The sequence below is a fragment of the Pelodiscus sinensis genome, chromosome 9 (assembly GCF_052426305.1).
Source record: "Pelodiscus sinensis isolate ZL-2025 chromosome 9, ASM5242630v1, whole genome shotgun sequence".
Lineage (NCBI taxonomy): Eukaryota > Metazoa > Chordata > Testudines > Trionychidae > Pelodiscus > Pelodiscus sinensis.
The window spans coordinates 36,546,324-36,562,839 of NC_143060.1; the positions used below are offsets into that span (position 1 = coordinate 36,546,324).

The following is a 16,516-nucleotide window of genomic DNA, read 5'->3' on the forward strand; positions in this document are numbered from 1 at the left end:
AAAGACAGGAAACTCCCTGATCATACACACATGCTGTGCAAGAGACTTTCAAAACTTGGGGTTAACAGTGATTAACACAGCACTAAACAGTGTTATAAGAATACAGCAAAAGCATAAATGACACTTTTTGGTTAGCATTAAAATGCTGAACTGCATTGTTTTGTCTTAAAAACTTACTCCCTAACAGAAGGAGTAAGTCTCATCTAGCAGTAAAATGGAAGCTCCTATTGACTGTTTTTATACTGGCCTTTAAATAGAATTCAGCAATAATATTTGAATATTAGCCTAGCTGGCTGTTTAACTGGCTATTGTGGCCAGAACCAAGTTGTTTAAAGACTGCAGCCAGACCCAAATTAGTATATTTAAACAGTTAATTGGAATTCAAGTCCAGTATTGTTGGCCTGAGAACCAAGCATCATCCACCATGAATGAGATACTCAGTGACAAACATTTCTAAAAACAATGAACATTCGTTTTAAGAGATATTTAGTAAATAAAACTGGCTAAACAACTGGGCACCAAGCTTCATGAATGAGAAGTATAGACAGTTATATACTACAGACTGTACCTCCCTTAACTGGACTCCCCCCGGACCAGAGCCCAGGAACAGGAAGGTCTGGCGATGGAGCAGGAGCACGGTAGGAGGGACCGGCAACTCAGCTGGAAGTCGATTGTTGGGGAGGAGGGTGTGCTACATGGAAGGGAGTTCTAGCCCCAGCAGCCTGGGAGGATTGCTGATTGGCCTAGGGACAGGGGGAGCACACAAAGTTTCCTCCGCCTTACTCCCACCCTGTGAGGAGTGCGCAGCACTTAGAAGTGCCATGTACTCCTTGTAGGGCGAAGGAGGCTTTGTGCGCTTCCTCCTGCCCCCAAGCCCTAATTGGCCTGGGGGCGGGGGAAGCGGCAGGGCCTTCGTGGGCCAGATCAACCCGCTTAGTACCCACTCCTGCTCTGGGAGACCCCTTTGCCAATCCCTGCTCTGGGCAGAAGCTGCTGGGCAGTGGGGGGAGGGGCATCTGAAGTGACAGCACTTGATAGTCTCCCAGCCAAACCAGTCAGGATCACCTGTCAGAGGCTCCAAGATCTACCGGTAGATCCTGATCTACTGGTTAGTGACCACTGCTCTAGAGGGCTTCAGGCTGCGTGGCTGTTCATCCTTTTGGGGGGTATAAAATGATTTATGGAGTAGAAAAGTTCTCTGCCCCTCTCTCTCATTATCACAGAAAGTTTCCCCACCAAAGAAGAAGCAGTTAGCATTTCCTGATGGTGGGCAGACTCTGGATTTCTTTAATTCCTTCTGGACGTTTGTCCCATAACCAGATCCTCTTGACAAAGAATATTTTGTTCCTTGCACTCCCATGGTCATGCTGAACTTGCTGGTTTATAGAATGAAATGTAGTTTTTCGTGTGCCCAGAGCTTGATCCAATACATGCTTTGGCAGTTAGGACAACAGCAACTGACATGGCAACAAACTTAATGGTTGTCACGAACACAGCAAGCCCATAATACAGAAACAGCAGGCATCCTGTAGCAGCTGGAGCCTGTGCACTACTTCCACATTCCACTTCATATCACTATGACCGGTTCTCTTTAAAAATGCAAAGATGCTCTGGATTGAGATCATTTCAGTTTACTTGTGAACAGTGGGAGTGAAAAGAACAACAGTGAAAATGGAACTGCAATCACGATGAATGGCAAAGATATGCAGCTACGCCCTTAGTCTTGTGATTACCAGTGTGACAATTGCTAACCGCTCAATTCTCACCTGATGAAGGATGATCTAAGTAATTTTCTTTTCTAAACTATTAATTTGAAACAAATACACGTTAACAGCAACATACAAATGCTCAAGCAAAACCAACTTTGCTGACCATATCACTAGACAGAGTTCAAACCATAGCAATGCGTCATAAGCGAACAGCAAAACAGTAGCAACAAGTTTCCAAGATTGAGTCATTTCAGGCTTATTTTTATAGCACCTATTTAGAACATTTTGCCTTTTCATTTTGTATTCTCAGGTTCTGGAAATCCTATCCAGGCTTGCAATAAAGAGTGCTTTCCAGTGGCTATACAGGTAACAGGAATCTTGCAATTGTTTGTAAATTAATTACAACCATGACACTATGTAAGATTTAATGTACTAAAAATCTCATCTCCAGTTGCTGTCTAGTTTTATATTTCAGATTGTTCTGCATTTGTTTTTACAAATATGAATATGTGATTTTTTTTTATAGAAAGTGGTTTTACAGCTTTATCAGTTATCAAGGGCTCAAGAGCCAAAAGGAAACAAGATGCTAACTATGTGCTCTCTATCAGCTTTACCAAAGCCTAGGCTGCTGTATTGTAAACGTGACAAAGATTAAAACTAGTGACAAATGTTCAGACCAGAAGGTTTCCAGTGAATCAGAACAGGAAACCAATAAAGCGATCAATGGGAGGTCATGACTTCTTGATCACTACACTTTAAGGCTGAAAACTATAGTTTTGAGCCATTGCTATGTAATCCAATTAAACTTTGAAATTCTATAGCAAATGTGATTGAAAATAGTAAAAAAAAAATCACTGAGGAAGAATATACTTTACTTTCAAACTGTCCCTATTCATAAGAGTATTGGTCATTACAAACTAGATTTAGTTCATTAAAGTTATTTCCCTAAAATCTGGAAAATTTGTAACAAAACAAGGATTTTTGAAAAGTTTTCAGCTGGTCTAGCTCTGGGAAGGTGCTATAAATAACTAGTGAGCAGATGAAAGGAAAAATCCTAGAATCTTTTCCTACTAGAGGTTCTAATGCAAATGTTTATTGAGAGTAAGGAAATGGCAACAAAAATATTTCAAACCATCATTAATTAATATTTCAAACCAGCATTAATTTCCTACTTCCTCTTTTCCTTATTTGGTGTTTGAATTCAGTGTGAATTCAAACACCAAAAGAAGGAAAAGAGGAAGTAGGAAATTAATCATTCCCAACTTAAAACTGAGCCGAACAAATCCTCTCTTCCCCACCAAGGACTTTTTGATTGAATTAGAGACTGACCAATCTTCACTTTTTACAACGAGGGATTGTCAATTAAATCTCACTCAACTTCAGTTTCAGTGATTTTGCCTTGTGTATTCTAACCTTGACATTTCCGCACTTGTTTGTCATGGTGCTAAGCAGGCTGAAGTAACTGTACTTGGAATCCTGGATTTGCTTAAGACTGTTAATGTGTCCCTATTGCTGTACAGCATTAACACCTTTGACTTTGGGCACACATTTCATCAACAGAGATGAAACAGATTCCCCATTTCCTTCCTGCAAAATAAAACAAAAATCAATAGAGATGGCCTATGATTTCCATGGATACCAAAAAGTTCACCTTGGGTACAAAGAATAATCGGTGATATTCAAGGAAGTCTACAATATTTTTAATCCCACCTATTTGTATTGTATATTTTTAATCCCACCTGTTTATATCATGCTAGGATTGTCTTGCTTATTTTTTTCCATATTGGAAAAACCATAACTCGCCTTCAATATTTCCCCACTCTCAGGCTAGGTCTACACTAGAGTTTTTTTGTAAAAACAGCCGTTTTTCTGGGAAAAAACCTCATGGAAGGTCCATGCCTCAAGTGCATTTTTGCACAACAAAAATTGGAAGAACAGAGGGTTTTTTCCAGCAAGCTCTTGCAAACAGGTGTGTGTGGATGGGGAAAAGGGTTTTTTTTTGCACAAAAAGAGGAAAGAAGAAAAAGCACAGGTGCCCTGGTGGCCATTCTGTGCACGGCAATCATAGCTTACTTTCGAGAGAGCGTCCATGCAGTCTGGACGCTCTCTTTCGCAAAAGCATATCGCTTTTTCGCTGCGCTTTTGCCGTGTGGACGTGTTCTTACGCAAGAAGTTTTTGGGGAAGAACTCTTTTGATAAAAGCTTCTTGCGCAAGAAGCCTGCAGCCTAGATGTAGCCTCTTTTGTTTCAGATGGGGAGGAACGATAGGAACCCATGAGCCCAAATCCGAGCTAGGTGTATAGCCACCACAGATAGTATACTTCACAAGTTGTGTCAGTACTTTACAAAGATATGAAGGGAGCCCTATCAACACCTGCTGAAGGATCAAGTTAGGAAGACCTGAACAGTGATGTTGGAATTTGAGCTGCAGCTCTCACACACTCTCACTGGCCCTTGGTTGGGTGGATGGGAAACTAAAATCAAGACACAGCTTTCTGAAGGAGGAGAAAAATGAGAGTGCTATTTGGAAGAGTGCACTGGTTCTGTCTATACTGGTTTTGTCTATACTTACTTAACAGTGCACTCTACCAAAAAGATTTCTGCATCTGTGGCTGTTCATTCTGAAAACCATATCAAAAAAACAACCCAAACCAGTGAGAAAAACATTGTCATTTTTGCGAAATGTCAATCTTGGCTGATAAAGGCTTTATGAAAAAATGGAATATTGTTCTTAAGCTACAGCACCCCTATCTCCGCTTTAGAGGACATTTATGAGGAAAACTGATGTTAAATGGAACAAGATTAATTTTTTAAAAGCAACGTGTGCCAAAAAGGGTTTACCAGAAAATATTCCACAACCTATATAATCATGGCAATTCCTCAGCACTTTTCTTTACTCATTCAATAAACAGCTTTATGTTAAATTGATGAGAACCCAGTTGGATGGTTTTTAAAAAAATTTCATATTATATAAACACAGGACAATCTTAGTAAAGAGGGATGCGGAAATATACAGCATGTTCTTTTCTGCATGCACTTCGTATCTAGGATGCAGGGTGAGTTGCAATATGACAAGAACGGAGGTGTTTTGACCTGCTAAGATGGCTATTTAGGACTATCAAAACTAATGTCCAAGGGCTAATGAACTCCCCTGCAAGTTCCTCAGATCTCAGATGTGGTAGATTGAAAATTCTGTGGAAATGTCATTTCACAGTTAAAAAATAGAGGTTTCTAAAAATAAAAACAAGCACAGTAGCTTCTGTTTTACTGCTAAAGCCAATCTGAAATTGCCATTGAGATTAACAGAGCAGTCCATAATGCTCAGTACATTCTGCAGACAGCCTGAAACACTCAGGAAGAGAACACATCACATCAGTTTATACTGCTTGTATTTTAAGGTTTTTCTTCAACCACGAGTGACGGAAGGTATTTTTTGTTCAAAAGTATTAAACTCAGGAGTATGATTCTAAGACAGACTCTGTGACCAGAGTTAGGTATTCTGCTAAGTAATCCCTGGATGCCAATTTGTAGTAGTTATGGGGACAATTAAGACCATTAACTTTTATAAATACAATGTCTTAGTTCTGCAGTAATGATTTTACCTTTATTATCTGGTAACATCAAACCCAGACAGATGCTAAAATTCCCAGCCTCAAAATATATTTCAGCAAGGGCCAAGTAAAAGGGTTAGAGATGTAATGCTCCTTCTTCATCTTTAGTTTATGGTTTTGAGAATGGCACTGATCTCCATTTACACCTTCAACTTGGTAACCATCTTTATACTTATCTAGTTTGTAAAATGTCCCTATTTGAGGATGTACAACTAAAGAGCACAGTTACCAGATAAACTCAACTTTATAAACATATTTTTTATATTATACACACACACATGGTAGACAAAGCTGCAGTGTTAGATTGGGTGCTTACAAACCACATGACCTCACGAATGCTATCTTATCACATCACAGGTTCCTCAGACTGACCACAACCACTTAAATCAGACTCCGCCAGCATAGAGGCTCTATCTTTGACATGTTATAGTAAAGCAACAGCATTTTTAGCTGGCCAGCAACCTTGCAAGAGTTCTGCTTGTGGGAGGGCAAATCTGATGGTCTCTTGTCCTACTGTGTTTGCAAGATATGGTACAAGAAAAGCACATGATTTATTGCACTATAAACTTCAACCACAAGTTGAAATGCTTACTCTTTGTAAATCTGAGGGCCAACATATTTCCTTTTAGCGACAGCACTTGTTATCAAGTAGAAAAACATTTAAATGCAACCACTTATTTTGAAAGCATTCATCTATAGTAAACAAATTCAAACAATGAACATTACATTATATTTAGAAGGTTAATACTTAATGCAAACAAATTTTACTTTGCTTTGTTTAGAAACATTAATAAGAATCTTAAGCATTAATAAAAATATGGTAGCTGTCCAAACTTATATACTATAATAGAAGGTGCAAATTTACAGCTTACTTGAAATAAAGGCATTGAAAAGAACTGGACCAGTGTCATGTCTAATGAGGGGCTGATAATGATTATGGTGATAATGGCAAACTAGAACTGCCAGGAGAATACATGCAAGACAGACAAAATATACGTCTACTGCACACGTTCCAGAGTGCCTACAACCACAACCAACCTTGTATGATATACAAGGCAAATAGCACTCCTAAAAGTAATCTTCAATAGGAATGGAGATTCAATCAATGAGTCAGATCATCTAGGGCAGGGTTGATCTGGCCTGCAAAGGTCCTGCTGCTCCCCCACCCCCAGGCCAATCAGGGACTATGGACAGGGGAGTGAGCAGCATTTAGAATCAACCGCCAGGATTGACTAAGCACCGTGCACTGGAGGGCAGGAAGCAGGAGACTTTGTATGTTTCCCCTCTCCCCCAGGCCAATCCGGGTGAGAGAAGCCCGCAAAGTCCCTCCTGCCCTGCAAGGAGCATGCGATGCTTCTAAGCACCGCACACTCCTTGCAGGACAGAGACGAGAAGAGACTTTGCAGGCTTCTCCCTGCCCCCAGCCCTGCAAGGGGCTCAGCACTTAGTCAACTGGCAGCTGCTGCTCAGCTGGTGGGTGACAAAACGTGGTGCTCCCTTGTAGGGCGGGGGTAGATTTTGCGTGCTCCCACTGCCCCATGGCCCTGATAGCCAGGGGCACGGGTGCCTAGAGTGAACCACCAGCTTTTCAGAACAGCTAGCAGTTCTCTCGAGGGGCTGGGGTAAAGACTTCACGCATTCTCCCACCGACAGACCATCAGGGCCTGTGGGCAGGGAAGCATGGAAGTGTTTTGGCTCTGCCCCTTCCAGGGCAGCCCAAGTTCACTTCAAAAATTTCTGAAGTGGCCTCTGGTCAAAAATTATTGCCCACACCGGATCTAGGCTGACACGTACAATGTACATAAACTGAGAACTTACTGTGGGATAACCTTTCAGATTGATTATACTCTCTAGACCGGCTGCAAGGCCAGTGTCTTGGGCTTTTGTCTCCAGGGTACCTAAATATCATAGATAAACCAAATCCAATACTATCCCAAAAGTGACTGCCTGCATTGCTTGATCTATCTGCAAGCCAAGAAATACAGGCAAATAATACTCTGAGAATAGCAAAAGCTAAAACCTTATTTCTAACAGGATGAGGTTGTCACTTTTCAAAGTAGTAGATATTCAAAGCTTCATACTTTTAAAAAAATAATTCAAAGTGTGTGCAGTTTACTTGTAACATTCATTAGATAATAATTAAACAACAGAGTCCTGTGGTACCATAAAAGCTAAACAGATTTATTTGGGCATAAACTTTTCGTGAGTTAAAACCACTTCATCAGATCCATGCGTCTTGATGTAGTTTTTACCCACGAAAACTTATGCCCAAATAAATCTGTTTAGTCTTGAAGGTGCCATGGGACTCCTCATTATTTTTGAAGATACCCCTCTGAAACCAGTATAGATTCAGACTTCAAGGCCAGAGCCATAAGATTGAGTATAATCTCTTGTAACACAGAGGCTATTACGTTTCAATTTTATCTGTGCAATGCACCAATACACAGTTTCTTTAATCCTTTACGTTGATGTTTAGTTTAATTTTCCTTCATTGCATCTTTGATTAGGTTCTCCAGGTTTCCATTCCTGAAACTAAAAGTTACAGGATGACCTCTTATCCACAGCTTTACACACACTCCAAATTACTCCTTTGGTGATATCCTATGCATTATTTATCCCTCGAAGTAATTACTTAAGGATCTGGAATTTTATTTACACAAGCAGAATTCTCTAAAAGCATTGTATTTAATCTCCAAATTTTATGTCTGTTTTCATTAAGCCAATCTTAAAAGTGTTAGATCACAAGGAACATGATCTAACCAAGAGATAATCCCTGTATCAGAATGTTACTGGTTGCATTAGGTTCTTAGAATATATCATCAAATCAGTTTTAGGATCAAATGCATGCAGGTGGCAGTAGAAAGAACAAGCTGAAGGATCACTACCTTCTCCAAAAAAAGATACATTTTTCAGATACTGAAAATGAGAAATATTTTAACTATTTTTCCACCTGCTTCATATGACTATGCCAGGATTTAGGGTACAATTAGCCTCCCTCAAAAATTATTTTCCCAAGTTATTTTCTAAGAGCTCACTAAGACAGTCTATTCAAGGCTGATTAGGGGAACAATGTTCTAACTGTTGCATCATTTTTTCCTGAAAGCTTTTTTTATAATAAAAAAACCTTCCATTCTGATTTATCTTTCAGTTAGAAAGACTTAAAATTAAATTACCCCACTTAGTTTCTGCTGAGAAGAGTATTTGATTTCATACTCACTTCTAAATGTTTTCTTGCCTATGTTCTTTCATTTCCAATGAAAGAACCAGCATAGATGAAGTATGGAACATTTGCTCTATTATTGGACAGAATTAACAACCTGAGCTATTTTCCTTCCCATGGTTTGTCTTATGTTACTCCTTTTCCATGGTTCTGTACATAAGTGTTGCTAGTGAGTATATATTTCCAACAGTTTGGAACAGGATGGCACAAACAGCATGACTTCCATTTTTATGAGTACCACTTTAGAACGGGTTGAGGACTTTGAAGAGCTAAAAACAAGAGCTCTCACCCTTGGTTCTTCCTCCCAGGACTTATTTTTGCAGGGAGGATGTAGGGCAGAGGTGAACAACATGAGGCCCATGGGCCTCATGCAGCCCATCAGGATTCTACATGTAGCTCATGAGAAATTTTGTTTACCACTGTCCACACACAGGGTTGCCAGATCCCGCTTGTTTCTTTCTGCATAGTTTTTTTCCTACCAGTATTACTAAAGTGAAAGTCACAAAGCAAGAGACACATTAAGTGCATGCTGATTGCACACAATATTGACTGAGATCCATGTCCTCCCTCTGCATCCAACCAAAGTGCTGCTATGGTTCAACTGTCACCCTACAAATTCTAGGTAGGCAAGTGCCATTGGGAGGCCATCTTTGTCACCACAATCTTGCATCCCAGTCACTAGCCTAGGTTGCCCATTGCTAATGTGAGGTACAGTATATTCCAATTGGTGCCAACAGAGTAGCATTAAAAACTATTCACTTTGGACCTTGACAAGTTTTACTAATATGGGGCTAGACAAAGTGAGGTGGTAAGTAATTCTCCATTCTTGTGGACCACATGCTGTTTGCAGAGAATGCTCACACAATAATTGGAACAAATGTGTGGAACAGAAAAAACGTCATCTCAAGGAACCAACCAACATGTTTCAAAACCTGTACCTTTTTTCAGTTGCACTCTCTAGTACTTTGACAGTTAATATTTGCTTTGAGAAGTTACATTCATTTGCTCATTGTTTTGTTTTTCATAGGACTGCCCAGGACAGAAAATCTCTAACTTCAACATTTCCAAAAAATAGTTCATTCAATTTTAAGATGATGGATTTATCTCTAGCTGCTCTTCTGTGCTCCTACAAAATATAGGAGCTACAAAGTCTTCAATCTGGGCATATTTCTTAGCCTAGGAATAAAAATCCAAAAGTTGCCTCAACACAAGACACACACTTTTTCTACTTACAAGGTTACGGCTGTCAAGTGACTTCCTGCTTCCAAAAATACAACTGCACTGAAATGAACTGGGGATATAAGCTTTAAAAATATACCTTTAGAAAAGGTGCAAAAATCTTCTTATAAGTAAAAATAACCAAACTCATTTCAGCAAATGGTATTAAACTGCTCTCCACTTAAGAATAAATATTGGATATCCACCAGCCTAAGGAAGTGTGTTTTGTTTTGTAAGAAATTGTCTTTGAAAAGTTGTTTCCAATAGTAATGTTCACCATCAACTACAGCAGATGTAAAATTTCTAGCTGTCTTCATTGAAATCCTGGAGTTATGAAGTGAAGCTGGATTAGAGGGTCTTTAACGGTCTTCTAAATTAAAATTTGTTTGGCATATAGGTTAAAAGAACTACATGACTGACAGGAATTTAGAATATTGCCTTGACAGCAAGACCACAGTGTCCCCATTATTCTTACTGTGTAAGCATCTGCATACATGCATTTTTGCATAGCATTCTAAAAAGCCTACCACTCATTTCTACATTGTAGGTAATGTGTGGGGGAGGTGCAGACATGCAGCCACATCACGCCTACTGCCACTTTCCTTTATATAGTACTGCTTAGTACACCCCATGCAGCCAGCAAATTTTGTAGACCTATGCAGGGCATGATCAAGCTCTCTGGAACATTATGCACCCATCAAGGAGTAGGGACAGCAATTCTCCCTGGCTTAGCCATGCAGGCTTGCATACAGGCCAGGCATAATTTGCCTCAGTGTAAACATAGATATAAGAATAAAACAAACTGATCCATTTAAGTTACCACATTAGTGTACACAAATGCTGGCATTTTCTACTATGTAAGAAATTGCATTCATTAAAACAGCAAAATAAAGCACTTGTTCCACTCCATTAGTATAAAATTCCTTTTGCAATATTTTTAGTTAATTTCACACAAGTTTTAAGCCGTTCAGTCCTAAATCACAAAACCTGTAAGACTAGAAACCACTATTCTTAAAGCTTGCTTCTGTCTCCAAAGGTATCTTGTGGTCTGTCAGTGTAGTTTGCGGGCACGCATGTCAATGCTAATCTTTCGTACCACTCCTGTAATCTAGGTAACACATTTAAGCCTTGCAACATCCAACAGGAAGCAGACACAGCTGCTGTGTAATACATACAAAGTGACTGAGTATACTGAGACCGTGCATAACATACACTCAGGAGTTAGGTAGTTTATAAATCATTTAATTCCATTCAGTTTGAATTCAGAGTGAACAAGGGGTAGCAAGAATCATTGAAACACTGGCCAAAGTGTACACAGTATAGTCCATAGGTATTTTATGAGAGACTGGAGGACAGCATCCAGGTCTAGACATTTACTCTGCTGGTTTTCCTTAAACCCTCAATTTTACTAAAGTTGCTCAGAAAAACCTATACTAGCCCACTCTTTTCATGCATCATTTCTCAATAAATGAACTATTAAAGTACAAGGCGCCAAAGAAAGCAACAGCCACTAATATCAGGATTTCCTCTTGATTTGTGAACATATTTGCAAATGTTGCATTCACATGCCATAATCTTAGTGTCAGCCCACTGCAAGTCAGGGTGGCCAAGTATTCTAATCTTAGTTTCTACCTACTGCACTATTACGGACCCTACTGAGTCAAAGGGTAGCTTCCAAATGGCCCTATGGCTTACATGATATCCATCCCCTATGTTCCCTCAAAACTACATAAAGTCCTATCCAGAGTTCTGTAAGAGAAGAGAGGATTAATCTGAAAATGAATTTTAAGAGATTAGACACATTTCATTGTTAGGGTACTGGTGCCTTTCAAAATACATTGCCAGAAATAGCGTAACCTAACATGGTGTGTGTTGCTGGAGTTCAGAAGCACATTACTTACGTCATTTCTTTTTGGGAGGCAGGAAAGGGGAGTCAGACCTGTGTGTGTTTCCCCTCCCCCACTACAGCCAGGTGAACAAAAGTTTATTTTGTACATTGTAGCACAGTAGGGTCATACAACACACCACAAAAAAGTCCAAGGCTAGAATATTATGTTTATCACCCACTAAGCTAGCAGAAGTTGGAACGTCTGTAGAGAGAGCTCTGAGAACAAAGAAAATGGAAGCTTTTTGCAGAGAGAAGTGGCTTGGATCAAGAGAAGGAAAATGGCATATTGGTAAAGAGTGATATCTATTAGTTAAATCAAGGGGATACTTATCAAGGGATACTTACAGCTCTAAAGAAAGCTTGGTTCAAAATTCCAGTCTGACAGGAAAGTGATAAAGTCCAAAATGCCTCCAGATTTTTTACACTCTCCAAACCTTCAAATCTTTGAGAAAAGTGGTCAAATTAGGCGACCATTGAAGTGATCTACTCCGCAAGGATAGAAGAATCGCACCCACTGTCATCGGACAATGTAAATTCAGATGTTTTTCACTGTCAGTGTTCCAAGCAATTTTAAAGTATTTTAAAAGTGGAAGGCAGAAAGTCTTTGCTTTGGATAGTAGAAAAAAAGTCAGTGACCCTTCCTGGGATTCTGTTGTACAGAATAATCACAGTCTGTGTTGCTGGAGTTTAGGGGGATAGCTTTCATTCACAAAGTCAATAGTTGGCAATATGTTTTTACTGTAAATATCAAAGTAATTCATGAAGGAAGCTTTTTTACATTACAGATTGGTAAATGATTTCTATATTAGTGAACTCAGTTTAAGTAATAAAATGTTAGTTGCTGTGAAAGAATTTAATGGAAATTTCAACATATATCCAACCTTTTTATTATAATTAACAGTATTGTACAATTTTCAACTGCAGGTTGAACCTCCCTGATCCAGCACTCTTGGGGCCTGAGGTGTCCCAGATGAGAGAATTTGCCAGATCAGTGGAGGTCTTACACCGGCTCTCAGCCCCCACTGCCCTCTCCTTCGGCCTGGCTGAAGTGCCTGCTGGTCAACGCCAGCCCTACTTCTGGCCAGGTGGCACACGGCCCTGACTGGGCTGCTGCAGCCCCAGCTCCACTGCCAAGTGGCACGCAGTCCCAATTGTACTGCTGCCGCCACCTGGGCTGCTGCTACCCCAGCAAAGCTTCCCCTCCTGGGCTGCCGTGGCCATGGCTCCAGCCCCTCTGCTAGGCAGCCCTGATCACACTCTGCCGCCACCTGGGCTGCCCTGGTCCCAATGCTGCCTAGGCTGCTGCGGCCTTGCTGCCATCAGACTGGCCAGGCTTTCAGCTGCTGCTCTGGGGCTCTCTCATCCAGGAACATCTGTGGTCTTGCTGGACACAGATGTTGCTGGACAAGAGAGTCCCGGTTTAGAGAAGTGCAACCTTTATGGAGTTGGCGCTGAGAAAAAAACAGCGCATGCGTAGATTTTTTTGGTGAGAGAGTAGGGCATAGACAAGTCATAATACTGACTTTGTCTCTAGTGCTCTTGTACTCCTGGTCTCTAGTTTGCCTTCGTAAAATGTTGAAGGCTTCCAACTGAAGAAGCCAAATTATTTTAGAGCACAAGGTGAAGACTATTGGTTACTAAGAGGAAACACAGGGAGATTGGCAGCTTATAAAAACTGAGAAGTGATTTTTAAAATAACTTTACTGCATTTGAAAGACTAGAGAAAGAGGCATAAACTTTGAGTATATTTACCTCATGCATTTAACAGTAATGTGTACACATTTCCTATGCATGCTGGCAATTTCCTGAATGTGGGGGTGTTTTACTCAGCAACAGGGGAGGACAGACAATTTGAATTTACCGCAAATAAATCTTTTCAGTCTAGACCAGAGATAGTTTGTGAACTTTTGGTTACTATGCCCACCTAAGTTTCAAAAGCAAGTGAAACTCAGCATCACTAAGGCCAGCCTTGGAACTGCATCACAGCCTCAGTCAAGACACTTATGTTTTGAGCTCTAGAAAAAGAACAGTTAAAAGATTTATGTGCAGTAATTTCAAACAATCCATTCTCAAATGTCATTAAATCTTCTGGTCTAGAGAGACTATTTACTTCTTCAAAACAGTCCTCCTAAAGAAGACAGTAGAGAGAAGAGCAAAGAAAAATAAGGCAGCAGATAAGGGGAAATGGAAGACTGTAGAACTGGGTAAACAAATGCAGTATTTCAAGATGTCACAACAAGCTGTTAGGCTCTAGGAATGGTATGTAGATTGCCTGTTGAATGCTTTGCACATCTCTGCGTTGGAAGCTATATTTCTGCTTGAGAGGTAGACAGATTTTGTTGTGTGAACTCACAACTAGAGGTTTTCCAGCCTCTACTAAATATCTTCAGCAGATGTGAACCTTTTGGAGAGGATTTCAAGAGTTGCTTAGAACCCCTTAGTTTTTTTAACCACCATAAGCAACAAAAAGCATATACATTTTCTAAAGGACATAACCTAATCAAGCTGAATTTGAAGATTATCACATTTCTAGACGATGTCACTTGCCTTAAATCACCTCATCCTCAAGAAATCACAAAAGGAAGAAATTTTGTTCTAGTTAAGATGTGGGCAATACCACAGTAATTCTGAATATCTTGGGGGAGACAGACTGTAGGAAGGGCTTTTTAATGGACAAGACATTTAGTTCAATAACTCATCGGGCAGTCATAGCATTAAAAAAGTATTACTGTGATAATACTTAAATTAACCATTAATGTAAAGGTTTGGTTCTGAAGGTGATCCATGACTAAAAGTTAAAACTTTCAGTTACCAACAGGCATCTTAACAGAATGATAAAGTTTGGAAATTGTCTTTGGGAAACTGGTAATGCAAGAAAAAAAGATGCTAGATATGCACCTCTTAGAACTCCCCCAGGACAGCAACTTTGAATCGAGGGGTAGAGGCTCAGTCCTTTGATAAATACAGAAAACAAAAATTTAAAGTAGGATTTAGGGCTTACATTTTACCAGGTTTCCAGTGCCTAAAATCTTTAGAGAGCCAATCATAAACTTGAAGTCTTCTCTGGCTAAACGAAGAAATCCAGCAGGTCATCAGAATTTTCAAACTTTCTGGAGTTCTACACTCAAGTTCCAAGCTTTTAGCTGGATCTTGGCATTTCATTGGACCTTGCATCAGAACTCTGGGTACGTCTAGACTACATGCTTCTGTCGCCAGAGGCATGTAGATTGCCACTTCATTTTACTATGTCTGGTAGCCTAATTTAAATAATTGCCACTTCATTTAAATTTACATGGCTGCCGCGCTGAGCCGACAAACAGCTGATCAGCTGTTTGTCGGCTCAGCGCGATAGTCTGGACGCGTGGGTGTCGACATCAAAGGTATTTGTCGACCACCCAGGTGTACCTTATCCCAGGAGGCATACCTGGGTGGTCGATAAATACCTTTGATGTTGACCCCCGCGCGTCCAGACTATCGCGCTGAGCCGACAAACAGCTAATCAGCTGTTTGTCGGCTCAGCGCGGCAGCCATGTCAATTTAAATGAAGCGGCAATTATTTAAATCGCTGCTTCATTTTACTATGTCTGGTAGCCTAATCTACATGCCTCTGGAGACAGAGGCATGTAGTCTAAACGTACCCTCCTTCCAAAACAAGTAGTTCCTAAAAGGGGAGACAACTCTTGGAGTCAAGGGACCCAGGGCCAGAAAGTTTAAGGAAGCTATCAAGTTCACCCCAGCCCTGCCCAATCTTATCTTCTTGCCAGAATCATCAAGAGGAAGAACAGAAGGCAAGGAATACATCAGACAGAGTAGTTGTATGAGAAGGGATGTGTCTTCCAAGTCTTTTCCTTCCTACACCTAGAACAGAAAAGATCCAGAGCTTTTGTTCCTGCAGAAAGCCCTATTGTTCCATTCTCATTTGCTTGGAAAAGGTTGTAATAGTTGAATCAATGCATTTATGTGTTGAACTTACCATTGACAGATTGCTGTAATGTAGAGTTGTTTCTTCTGTCTCCTACAGAGAAAAGTCTCACTTGGCCTCTGCCAGTTGAAGGAATCCTCTGCATTCCTGTTGTCTGCTCTCTGTTCCTGATGACTCAATTCAGGCAGCTGATGTTCTTTGTGCATTCTGTTGAAAACCTTCTCTCTTAGCAAGAGTATGATAGCTCCCCAAATCCTGAGTGTCATCTGTTCCAATTCTGAACCCAACAGAAACTGTACTTCTAGGCTTGTCTGCACAAGAAGTGCTACAGTTCTACTGCAGGTGAAAATGCACTATGAAGAAATCTCTCTAAAACGTATTAACATCTCTGCAAGAAGTGGTAGCTATGCTGGCAGGAGCAGCGCTCTTGCTGACATAATGCTGTCCATACCAGAGCTTATGTCAGAGTAACTTATATCATTCAGAGGAATGGCTTATCCATGCCTCTCAGTGATATAAATGGTTATACCAAAGTGAGTGGTAGTACAGACCTGGCTGTAGTGGGGCTCTTACAGCTGAACACCTCAGCACAAATTCTTAGAGGTGTTTTAAGCTCTATTAGAAGCCTTATTTTATGAGGCGACACTAGAGAGGACCAAGGCAAATCCCAATGCAACTCCCAGGAGCCTCTAGAGTGGCAGGAGAAAGAAGCAGCTTGCTGGTCACTAGACCTGTGGCTGTGAGCACTCTCCATAATCTTTATAAGGGTTAGTTACATTAGTCACTAACCTGCTCAAGCATCTCACCTCTTTTAGGAATACAAATGTATGAGGAACTAGCACACTTTAGAAGTAGCCCTCTGTGGACCAGCTATTACCAGTGTTCAGTGCCTTGTGGCTAGAGGTGAATAACTATAAGAGAGGGTGGGGAAGGAGAGGTTCAACAGCT

The 16,516-nt window shown here is 40.5% G+C and overlaps 1 protein-coding gene and 1 long non-coding RNA gene across 6 annotated transcripts in view; one reads left to right on the top strand and one right to left on the bottom strand.

The window, feature by feature from the left end:
- Window positions 1-16,516, bottom strand: part of EVI5 (ecotropic viral integration site 5) — a 130,709-nt gene that overhangs the window by 11,849 nt on the left and 102,344 nt on the right. The window lies entirely within an intron of this gene.
- LOC112544285 (uncharacterized) lies at window positions 505-9,705 on the top strand. Its single transcript, XR_003087616.3, has 3 exons — window positions 505-638; window positions 2,020-2,075; window positions 9,568-9,705. It is a non-coding gene; the product is annotated as an uncharacterized LOC112544285 (long non-coding RNA).